General features: G+C 39.4%; 1 long non-coding RNA gene across 1 annotated transcript; it reads left to right on the top strand.

Moving 5' to 3' along the window:
- Positions 1-1,758: 1,758 nt before the first annotated feature.
- On the top strand, positions 1,759-3,184 carry LOC123583234. The gene is made up of 2 exons (XR_006704799.1): positions 1,759-1,971; positions 2,818-3,184. It is a non-coding gene; the product is annotated as an uncharacterized LOC123583234 (long non-coding RNA).
- The last annotated feature ends 8,824 nt before the right edge of the window (positions 3,185-12,008 follow it).

Below are 12,008 nucleotides of genomic sequence, written 5' to 3'. Positions count from 1 at the left end.
AAAATAGGCTTGGGTGGGCCTGAATGTTTAGGAGAACAAGGTAAATAAGAAAAATGACCTGATATCAAGGATTTATATTTAAAGACCAAACAACCCACTAGCTATATCCTGAGATCAATAAACATTCAGCCTTGTCTACATTAATATCTAAAAGGCTCTATAAAGATCACTGGTTCCAGAAATGATGTCAGTTAGGCTCTGTGAGATCCCAAATCAACCCAAATCCTATCATGTTAAGATTCTTACACTTCCCAATTATCGGAATATGGGCTTATATTTTCATAAACAAAGAGTCTAAATGAAAAATTCACTTTTAGTCTATCCCCTGAGTTTCTCAGTTAATTCTATGATGAAATTTGTTTCTTCCTAAACAAAACAGGGTTGGAAGCCTGCCAAGCTTCTAAACCCTTAATCTAGAGAGAAACTCCAAGTTACTTGGCACAATGTCATTAATAAATCAGGTATTTGGTGCGGTTTCTTTCCCTGAGAGTGACAGGAAACATCCTAAAAAATAAGTTTAAAAATTTTAAGGCCACCCTAAAAACTGATCACGAAAAGCTAAAAACTAATCGGGAGCACCTGGGTGGTTCAGTTAACTGTCAACTCTTGGTTTTGGCTTGGGTCATGACCTCATGCCTTTGTGGGTTCGAGCCCCACATCAGGCTCTGCACTGGCAGTGTCGAACCTGCTTGGGATCCTCTCTCTCTCCCTCTCTCTCTGCCCCTCCCCCAAATGCGCTGTCTCTGTCTCTCTCAAAATAAATAAATAAATTTAAAAAAGAAAAAACACTAAAAAACTAATTACAACCTTTGGATAACTCCAAAAGTATCAAGAAAACCATAATACTTTATGTCACACTTTTAACTGGAGGAGAAAACATCTTTGCTGAATGTGACTTGGGAGATTTTCATATAAGTGGAAACACACTAACATTCAGTCAAAATGAGAGAAAGGTTGTCGAGAGGAAGGCCCAATACTCTTGTAATGGGATTTTCAGACAGGTAAAATATTATGTACTATTACAGAGTACTCTAGCTCATGTCTGACTTAGGGCCCAAATAAGAGTCAGATGCATCTAAATTTAACTGTGGGATGGTACGCAGGTCTTGGCATTAATAGTTTATGCTAGAAGGGTTGTTTGTGGCTGAAGGAGTAAACAGGGGTTGTGGCACATTGAGCCTGGGAGTGCAGACTAGGAATGGAGGGCCAGCATGATGTTAGTGTCCTAGAGAGTTGGTGAGACATCTGTTTTTTGTTTTTTGTTTTTTTGTTTTTTTTAATTTTTTTTTTCAACGTTTATTTTTTGGGGGACAGAGAGAGACAGAGCATGAACGGGGGAGGGGCAGAGAGAGAGGGAGACACAGAATCGGAAACAGGCTCCAGGCTCTGAGCCATCAGCCCAGAGCCTGATGCGGGGCTCGAACTCACGGACCGTGAGATCGTGACCTGGCTGAAGTCGGACGCTTAACCGACTGCGCCACCCAGGCGCCCCGAGACATCTGTTTTTTTGGGAAATGGACATACTACAGGAAGAAAGCAAAGTTGACATGACACATCATGGGCTAGGAGCCACAAGCCTGAACTCTATCCTATCTTTACCTCGACATCTCTTCTCCAGGCTTCTGTTTTCTCATGTGTTATGTAATTGGTTCGGGCGAGATGATTTCTGTGGACTTTCCAGGTACAACATTTTCTGATTCTAAGGACAATCAAAGATTCCAAGGTGAAAAGGAATTCACATGGTGTGGTGTAATATCAAGATCAGTAAATGAATGGCGGGGAAGAAAGGCATGGAAACTAAGTGGTGAAGTATGTCCCCTTTATCGAATGGAAGCAGGACCTGAAGTCCATTTCCTTGGATACAGACAGAGGGCAGCAGAAACAGAAGAGTCGCGGATTTCTGTCGTGTCTGCATTTCCCAACAAATTTTTGTTTCCATGGGAATGAGGAAATAAGGCTACTTCCTAACAGGTTCGTGGTTTTTAAATCTCATCTCTTTCAAAACTTTCCTTCCATCTGTTTCTGTAGCAATGAGCTCAACTTTAGTAACAGAAGATGTAAAGGCAAACAGTAGCTGAAATAAAAAGAAATGTCCCCTCCTATTCTGCTGGTACATTTTACTCAAAAGGAGAGCAATGGGGAAAAATAAAACAATACTGAAAAATTTGAACCCAATTTTTTTTTTTTCATATTCCATATGAGTTCACAAACATGTTATAATGGGCTACCAAGTCCTTCTTAACATTTTTATCTCTTGCTAATCTCTACTTACTCCCTATATTCTGGTATACATTTCTTGTGATTCCCCTATCATGCTCTTGTTCTTGAAATTTTCTCAATCCCCTACTGCCTGCAAAACAAAACAAAACAAAACAAAACAAAACAAAAAACACAACTATGTAGCAGAGTAGTTAAGGGAATGCTCTAGATACACAATGAAGGAAAATATCCAAAATATGCCAGTAATACTAAATTATTCTGCAGTTGTCTCTTGCTAATGAGAGTCAGGTAGAGAATGGAGGTGGTGGAGAGAAAATAAAACGCACTTGCTTCACTCCTTGCTGAGCTACGATGTGTATCCCTTATTATGAGACCCAATTTGAAAAAAATAGAATGAACAGTCTGCCATTCCTAGATTGTTTGGCTCTAAGATGACCGACATATCCTAAAAGTAAGTAGATGTGGAAGAAGGTTATTACTGTAACTTACTGGTGAGTTGTTTGCAGAATTAAATGAAAATAAGAATGATAATCAAGGGTAATGTTGCACTAATGGATCAATCTTTCATGCCTTCCTATATCTATGCTTTTTTGGTAGTACCTTCCAGACCCTGACTTTCTGCTTCGTTATGTGACTTGCTTTGGTTGACAGAGTTGTAGCAACGTGGATGCAAGCAGGGGATTCAGAAAATCCTCACGTTTCCACCTCATCTCTTGCTCCATCATCGTCATGAAAACTCATGTAGTAGACCCAACAATGACCCATCATGATAGCTGAGGCCATCATCAATTAGATGAAAACCAGGTGACCCCCCACACATGTGAGGGAGCCCAGATGAGCCCGTCTCTGATCAGAAGAACTGCCAGATTGCCTGTAGCCTTCTGAGAAACAATTGTTTGAAGTATGTGGTATGACTTGTTACAAAGTAATAGCTAACCTGATACAAATAATAATTTATTCAGTATTCACTATATGCCAGGCCCTCTTTTATGCTTCTTTTATAAGTCATTTGATCCTCGTAACAAACCTGATAAGTATTATCACAAACTCAATTTTTAAATTTAGCATAGAGAGTCTGAAATATAAATCTTCAGAATGATTTTTCACATACCTTTAAGCATCAGAAATACCTGTGTCATCGATGGGGAAGATATTATTTTCTCCATCGTACATCTTTCTCCAGTCATACAAACTAAGACTCAGAGGATAGCTGAAGGTCACAGTAAGTGGCAAAACAGTGACTTGAACCAGGATCTTCTGATATAAAGTCTACTTGTACCACACATTCTACTTTTCAGAGTAGAATGAGTTTGGAGGAGGTTATTTATGACAGAAGAAATATAAGGATCACAGGATGCATGATTTTTTTTCTTTGCGAAGGGTTTTTTTTTTTTACAGTACAGCTCACCTTGACAGAGATGACTGGAAAATTACTGCTGCCTTCTTCCTCCACTTTGTTCAAAATATGGCAGAAAGAGGCTTGACACACTTAATGGAATCATCTATTCTTGCCACATAATTTCTTGTTCCTTCCAGAGAACTATATATATTGTTTTTTTTTTAAATATGAACTTCAGGTCTACATAACCTATTCATTCAATAAATAATACAATAGCATTCTTATAGCTTTTATTCTACACTTGGATGACTTCTGCTTTTGGCCATGGTGGAATAACTGATATTAAACTTATCTTCCCACTGTAAATAACCATAAAACTGGACAAAATATATGATGCAACTCTTAACAGGCAGGGAGAAAGAGGCAGCAAAGAAACAAGATCCATGAGGTAAGGGAACACATTAAAAGTTAGCATTATTTTCACCTCTGTTTTTGCCTATAGGTATTTCAAACCCAAGTGCAAGAATGATGGCGACCAAGAGAAAAGAAGTGGGTTTGTGGTGCTGAGGAGGCAGAAGTAAGAGTACAGAGCTGCCAATGTGGCTGGAATTCATCAGGCAAGGTACCAGAGAGGAGGGAGCTGCACAGAAGTTGGGGCATGAAAGTCTACACAGGCAATCTCCTTAGGTTCTTAATTGTGCATGGGCAGCATGAGACTTGAGTGACTCCCGGGGACTAAGCTGAAGAGGGTTACCATGGGCATACAGTGCTGGAAGACATCGGAATCCTAGTCCAGCCCAAGAGGAGGGAAACATATTAGCACCTTGGGAATTTCAATGAGACCCCAAAAAGGCCACATTTTAGGAATAATTACTGTATGTGCTAGAGAAAAGGCTATGCCTTGGGAATAAGGAAATATCAAAGCAGACACACCTTAATAAAGCCTAAAATCAAGTTCAAAAGGACTTAGAGGATCTTCCAATAATTAACCTACCTGCCACAACAAAACTCAAATCATTTCAAAAGCAAATAATTTAAACTCCCTACAAAGCAACATCCATAATGTTTAGTGTACAATATAAAAATTTTAGACATACCAAAAAGTAAGAAAATATGACCTATGAGAAAGAGAAAAGATAGCCAATAAAAACAGATCTCAAGAGGACCCAAATGTTGGACTTATCACAGAACTTTAAAACAATCGATATGTTTAAGAATTAAATGAAGAGTTATACATAATGAATAAACAGATGGGAGTCTCAGCAGAGCAATGAAAGTACAAAAAAGAAAACAAATGGAAATTCTAGAACTTAAAAATAAAACCTCTGAAATGAAAATTTCACTGGACGTGTTTAACAGTGATAGATATTACAGGAAAAAAAAAGCGTCAGTGATTTTGAAGACAATTCAATAGAGATGATCCCAACTGAGTAACAAAATGGGGGGGGGAGGGAATTATAAAGAATAAAGGGCACCTCAATGATTGATAAAACAATGTCAAGTGGTCTAACATACATGTGGTTGAAATCTCAAATGAAGAGGACAAGGAGCTTACAGTAGAAAAAATATTACAAGAAATAAGAGCCAAATAGTTCTCTCATTTTATTAAAAAGTCAACTTACAAAAGAAGAAGATCAGAAGTACAATAAATACAAAGAAATCCACTTGTAAGTACACTATAATTAAACTGCCTGAAAATTAAACATTAAAAAAAAATGAAGTTAGAGAGGAACAACTGTAAGAATGACATGTGACTTCTTGAGGTGCCTGGGTAGCTCAGTCAGTTAAGCGTCTGACTTCCACTCAAGTCACGATCTCATGGCTCATGGGTTCAAGCCTTGCCTCGGGCTCTGTGCTGACAGCTCGGACCCTGGAGCCTGCTTCATATTCTGTGTCTTCTTCTCTCTCTGTCCCTCCCCTGCTCACACTCTGTCTCTCCCCCTCTCTCAAAAATAAATAAAACATTTAAAAATTAAAAAAAAAAAAAGAATGCTATCTGACTTCTCATCAGAAACAATGGAGGCCAGAAGATAACAGACATCTTTAAAGTGCTGGCCAAGGGAGATGGGAGGGGTGTCAATCTTAAATTATATAGAGAGCTAAAATACACCCCCAAAATAAACGTGAAATAGATATTGTCAAGTATATGAAAGTTGAGTAAAACTACCAAGAAAACCACTACATGACATGCCAGGGGGAATTCTTCAGGCTAAATAGAAATGATATCAGATAGAGGCACCTGTGTGGCTCAATCGGTTAGGTGTCTGACTGTTGGTTTCTGCTCAGGTCATGCTCTCATGATTCCTGAGTTCCAGCCCCACATCGGGCTCTACTCTGACAGCACGGAACCTGCTTGGGATTGTCTTTTTCTCTCTCTGTCCTTCCTCTCACTCATGCTCGCTCTCTCTCGCTCTCTCTCTCTCTCTCTCAAAATAAATAAACTTAAAAAAAAAAAAGAAATAATATTAGATAGAAACTCAGATCTATAGGAAGTAATGAGGAGCACCAGAAATGTATATAAGCTAGTTCATATAAAAGGCTATGATTTTTTTCCATTTTATTACATTAAAACATAAATGACTATGTTTTTATTTATTTGTAAAAAAATTTTGTTTGAATGTTTATTTATTTTTGAAGGAGAGAGAGATAGAGCATGAGCAGGGGAGGAGCAGAGAGAAAGGGAGTCACAGAATCCAAAGCGGGCTCCAGGCTGTGAGCTGTCATCACAGAGCCCAACACAGGGCTCCAACTCACATACTGTGAGATCATGACCTGAGCTGAAGTCAGACGCTTAACCGACTGAGCCACCCAGGTGCCCCTAAGTGACTCTTTAAAATAAAAAAATAAAAGCATTTGCATTTGGGGTTTATCTGCGTAATGTAAAATATAAAACAACAATAACATAAAGTACAAGAGTATAAACATTTTAAAGGCTTTAATTCCTGGTGTCTAACATTTGTTTTATTTAAATGCCTATTTATCATGCTTAAAGTTTGCCGTTTGTTATGTTAGTAGCCAACCAGAGGAATAAAAGAAATAGAGAATGTGGTCATTGACCTCAACTTACAAGGGGAAGCAAAATGCACAACAGAGACATGCCTTTGCAATAATTACAAAGTAACAAGTGGAAATTCACAAGAACAGACAAAATGTCTGTTTTCTTAGGGTTCATAATACAAAGGAGTGATACAATTCACTCCAGCCCATCTACAAACATTTTGTGAAATAGGAAGGTGGGGGAAACCGGGTTTCCCCTCAGGGTGGATGCTTGGACATGTATGTGTGAGCTGGAATTTCAACCCCAGGAGCCCTCAGTGGGCAACTTTGTGCACTGAAACTGCATAATTGAACAACCCCAGTGGTTCTGATCTGAGTAGATAGAGAGGTAGTTAGGAACAACTTCCAAGATCCTGAGCTATGTATTAAAGGAGTTTAGGAACATGGACTGTCCTCACATACAAGGAAAGAAAAGAACTCCTGCCTTAATATTCAGGAAGAATGTCAAAGGATCTCAAGCCTGGTATATTTTTGGAAGTTTCATATCCAGTTTGATTAAACTTTGCTTTGTCTTTCTATTTCAAACAATCTCATGGGAATGTTTCATATTTCATCTTTAAATTTCATCTTTTTAGGAGAAATTGTGGAGGCAGGTGTTCAAATAAAAGAGAAAATATAAAAGTTTGTATTTGTTAATTAGTATTCAATATTAAATAACCCAAAGAATATTTTTCTAAGCAGTAACTCAAAGGAATGATCTTTAAAGGACTCTTTCCCCCTTCTCTCATTGAACACACTCATGTATGCATGCACACATATTCCATCTGTGCTAGTACAAATATTAATTTAAAATTTGGCAGCATGATTATCTTTTAATGAGATAAGTCATCAGTTGCCAAATTGGGAGTTAACAGTTCCTGCCGTTTAAAACTATCATTAGTTTTTTTGAAGGGTGCAGAATTTTTAATTTTTAAACTAAGGGGAAATATTGTTTGTATCTTAAAGAAAATAAATACAAATCTAAATTAATTTTTATAATTGTGCCCTCAAAAATAATGTTTGTTAATTATAAAATTATTCACTGTACTGTACTGTTGTATTCTGGAAACGAAAAAAAAATTTTAAGAAAACTTTAAAATTCACAGTCCTCTCACCTGGAAATAAGCAATGTTAACATTTTTGTTTTCCATCTGGTCTATCTTTTCTGCATCAATAGACACACGCAGACAATAGCATAAAAAGTTATTTTTAACTTTTGGATTATACTAAGTTAAGTAAAAGTTTTGAGTCTTTTCTCTCATCTATTATTAAAGACCTTTCAAACACATTATTTTTGGTACCTGCCATAATTATTTATCTGCCATTGTGGTGGCCAGCCTCCAAGATGGCCCCCAATGATTGTCGCCTTTTGGTATTTATGACCCTGCACAGTACCCACAATGAATAGAGCTGACCTTAATAACGAATAAGATACTCCAGACATAGAGTGTGACTTCCAAAGATAGGGAATAAAAGACATAAGTTCCATCTTGCTTGTTTGGGGATTATTCACTGCAGGAAAAGCCATGTAGTCCTGAGGACTCCAGCATTCCTATGGAGAGGTCCACAAGGTAAGGAATTGAGGTCCTCTGCCAATAACCAGCACTAATTGGCCAGGTATCTGAGTTTGTCACCACAGAAGTAGACCCTCCCATTCAGTCAAGTTCTCCGATGACTGCAATCCTGACTGACACTTTCAGTGTAACCTCATGAGAGACTCTGAAACAGAACTACCAAACTAATCTGCTCCCGGTTTCCTGACCCACAGAAATTTGTGTGTTAATAAATGTTTACTGTTTTAAATATCTAAATTTTGGAGTAACTTTCACATGGATTCATAATAATGATGAATTTGGTGCCAGAAGTGGAGCACAGCCATAACTAAAAACCGAAAACATGGGAGTGGCTTCCCAACAGCATGAGGGCGAGACTCTGAGGAGTGAAAGCATGAAATGCATTGTTAGTAGAAGCCTGGTGACCTTCAAGGATGCTACTAGTGACAGCTTGGAGGGAAATCTGGAAAATAATATTGGAAACTAGAAGATAAGAGATTCCTGTTTGATATGACAGGAAATGTAGCAACACTGTCACATGCAAACAAATATCAAAAAAAAAAAAAAAAGAAAATATATCTAATGAACTAAGTGATCTAGCTAAGGAGATTTCCACGCAGAGTGTTGAAAGTGTGCTTGATTTCTTCTTGATGCTTTATAAACACCATGTGAGAGAGGAGATAAGCTGAAGGAAGGACTATCAAACAAAAAGGAATTAAGACTTTCTGCTTCTGAAATTTTCCAGATGACAGAAAATGCTAAAATTATAAAATGGCTTCCAGGCAAAGATCAGATCCAGAGCTCTTCAAGAAAACATTGTCTAAAGATGAAGCTGAGTCCTCATAACTTATAAAATCCCATTTTAATGATGAAGAAAAAGCTAAGGGAACATTCAGAGAACTTCATGACCTCTAAGAAACTTAAGGGTATTGTCCCTCAGCAACTTCAACAAAAGCCCAAGATAGAAAATGGCTTATCTTGAAGAGATGTAATGGTGTAGTTTTTGTCTAATGGAATGAACGCCCCCTACAACTCTTTTGCAAGTGACCTACAAAGTTGGGTTTTTTTTTATTAATATCAACAGAAACACTACCAGATTGGACTGAGTGGATGGAAAACATACAAAATGAAAAGAGGCATTTAGACTCCCATACTTGGATACACAGAAAGCGGCTGAGACAATCTCTCAGCTGCAAAACATTGGTTACCTTCAATGGAACAGGAAGGACCGATCAGAGTGTAGAGCCAAGAGCCATGGAGAATCACTCCCAGGAGAGAGCCCACCTGAGTCCAACATCTGCCTGACAGGGTCTTAGAATTGCTGTGAAGCAGTGGCCTCTGTTCTCCTTGTTTTGAACATGATTATCTACTGCAGTATCCTGTGCCTGTCCCACCAGAATGCCAGATTCATGAGGGGGCAGGAAACTTGTCTCTTTAATTCATAACCTTGAGTTCAAGAGGAGCTTCACTTGAACTGTATTTGGAACTCTATACCGAAGGGACTGTATCTGAAGACTTTCATCTGCCCCTAGACCTGATTTAAAAAAAAAATTTTTTTTTTACACTTATTTATTTTTGCGACAGAGGGAGACAGAGCATGAGCAACGGAGGGGCAGGGAGTGGGGGGGACACAGAATCGAAAGCAGGCTCCAGGCTCTGAGCTCTCATCACACAGCCCTGCAAGGGACTTGAACTCACGGACCGCAAGATCACGACCTGAGCCCAAGTCAGATGCTTAACCAACTAGGCCACTTGGGCACCCGCCTAGACCTGATTTTAGATGGTGAGATTCTGGCCTCGGAATAGATGCTGTAAGAGGATAAAACTTCGGGGGCCTTGTGAAAGGTTAAGTGCATTTTACATGTGTGAAGGAGATGAATCACTGGGGTCGAGGCACAGACTGCAGTAACCAGCCTCCCTGATGACCCCCAATAGTTCTTACCTCCTGGTGTTCATGACCCCATTTAGGCCCCTCCCACAACACAACTGAGCTGTATGACTCATAGGATACTATGAAAATAACAGAGTGTGACTTCACAGAAGACATTGCAGTTTCCACTTTGCTTTCTCTTGGATCATTCACTATGGGAGAAACCGGCTACCACGTCTTGAGAAGACACTCCAGTCCTATGGGGAGGTCCGTGTCGTGAGGACTCGAGACCTCCTGCCAGAAACCAGCACTATCTTACCCGGTGTGTGAGCTACCTTGGAAGCAGAACCCGCAGCCCCGATCAAGCAGCAGATGACCACAGCCCTGGCTGACTTCCTGACAGAAACCTCAAGATATATCCTGAGGCACTACTATCCAGTTAAGCTTCTCCTGGGTTCCCACAGAAATTGGGTGAGATGATGTTCATTGTTGGGGCACCTGGGTGGCTCAGTTGTTTAAGCATCTGACTCTTGATTTCAATTTGGGTCACAATCTTACAGTTGGTGAGATCAAGCCCCGCATCGGGCCGTGCTGACAGCAAGGAGCCTGCTTGGGATTCTCCTCCCTCTCTCTTTCGGCCCCTCCTCTCCTCGGCCACTCATTCATGTGTGTGCTCTCTCTTTCACTCTCTCTCTCTCAAAATAAATTTCAAAATTAATAAATGTTTATTGTTTTAAACCACTAAGTTTTGGGGTGCTTTGTTATATATTAATAAATAACACAGCCTGATTTTATATGGGTAGATATAACATAATGTATTTAAGCATTCTCTGTGTTGAACATTTAGATTGCTTTTAATTTTTCATCATTACAAATAATACTACTATGAAATAACATTGATAAATAATACATTGTTATTGGGGTGCCTGAGTGGCTCAGTCGATTAAGCGTCTGACTTTGGCTCAGGTCATGATCTCACAGCTCATGGGTTCAAGCCCCATGTCTGGCTCTGTGCTGACAGCTCAGAGCCTGAAGCCTGCTTGGGATTCTGTGTCTCCTTCTCTCTCTGCCCCTCCCCTGCTCACACTCTGTCTCTCTCTCTCTCTCTCTCAAAAATAAATAAACATTAAAAAAATAAAAAGTAATAGTACATTGTTATTTATTAATCTCTTAGAATGCTTCTAACTGCTTAGAAGCGGCATCACTAGGTATGAACCATGTATGTTCCCAGCTGCATTATACAAAAGTATGCATTTTTTTTGTAGGCTCAGCTATGCTTTTAAGAATCAAAAGATAAGAAATACCCACTATCACTATTCTTATTTACTGGAGTAAACATACTTAGAAAAGAAAATGAAATTAAAAGTGTAAATGAGGGGCACCTGGGTGGCTCAAAGTCCCACTTTGGTTCAGGCCGTGATCTCACAGTCCATGGGTTTGAGCCCTGCGTCGGGCTCTGTGCTGACAGCTTGGATCCTGGAGCCTGCTTCAGCTTTCTGCCCCTCCCCTCCTCACACTCTGTCTCTCTTTCTCTCTCAAGAATAAATAAACATTATGGGGCGCCTGGGTGGCTCAGCTGGTTGAGCATCCGACTTCCGCTCAGGTCATGATCTCACGCTCCATGAGTTTGAGCCCCGCGTCGGGCTCTGTGCTGACAGCTCAGAGCTTGGATGGATCCTGCTTCAGATTCTGTGTCTCCCTCTCCCCCTCTCTGCCCCTCTCCTGCTCATGCTCTATCTTTCACTGTCTCTCAAAAATAAATAATCATTAAAACAAATTTTTTTAGGTGTAAATGAGAAGAACAATTTGATATAATGAATATTTAAAAAAACACAAGAGAAACTATTAAAAACCATTGTGAATGATAAGAGAATTCAGTAAAGTGACAAGAGTCCAAAGAACTGTCTGTACCCCCGGTTGCGTTTAAGAAGCCTTGAACAGAGGTCTGACCCAGTGTGTTTATAGGCAGTGGCAGGAGAAAAATAGAGCT

Source organism: Leopardus geoffroyi, chromosome B1, assembly GCF_018350155.1.
Source record: "Leopardus geoffroyi isolate Oge1 chromosome B1, O.geoffroyi_Oge1_pat1.0, whole genome shotgun sequence".
NCBI lineage: Eukaryota > Metazoa > Chordata > Mammalia > Carnivora > Felidae > Leopardus > Leopardus geoffroyi.
The sequence above is the reverse complement of the archived record's forward strand: the minus strand, read 5'-3'. Positions and strand labels throughout refer to the sequence as shown.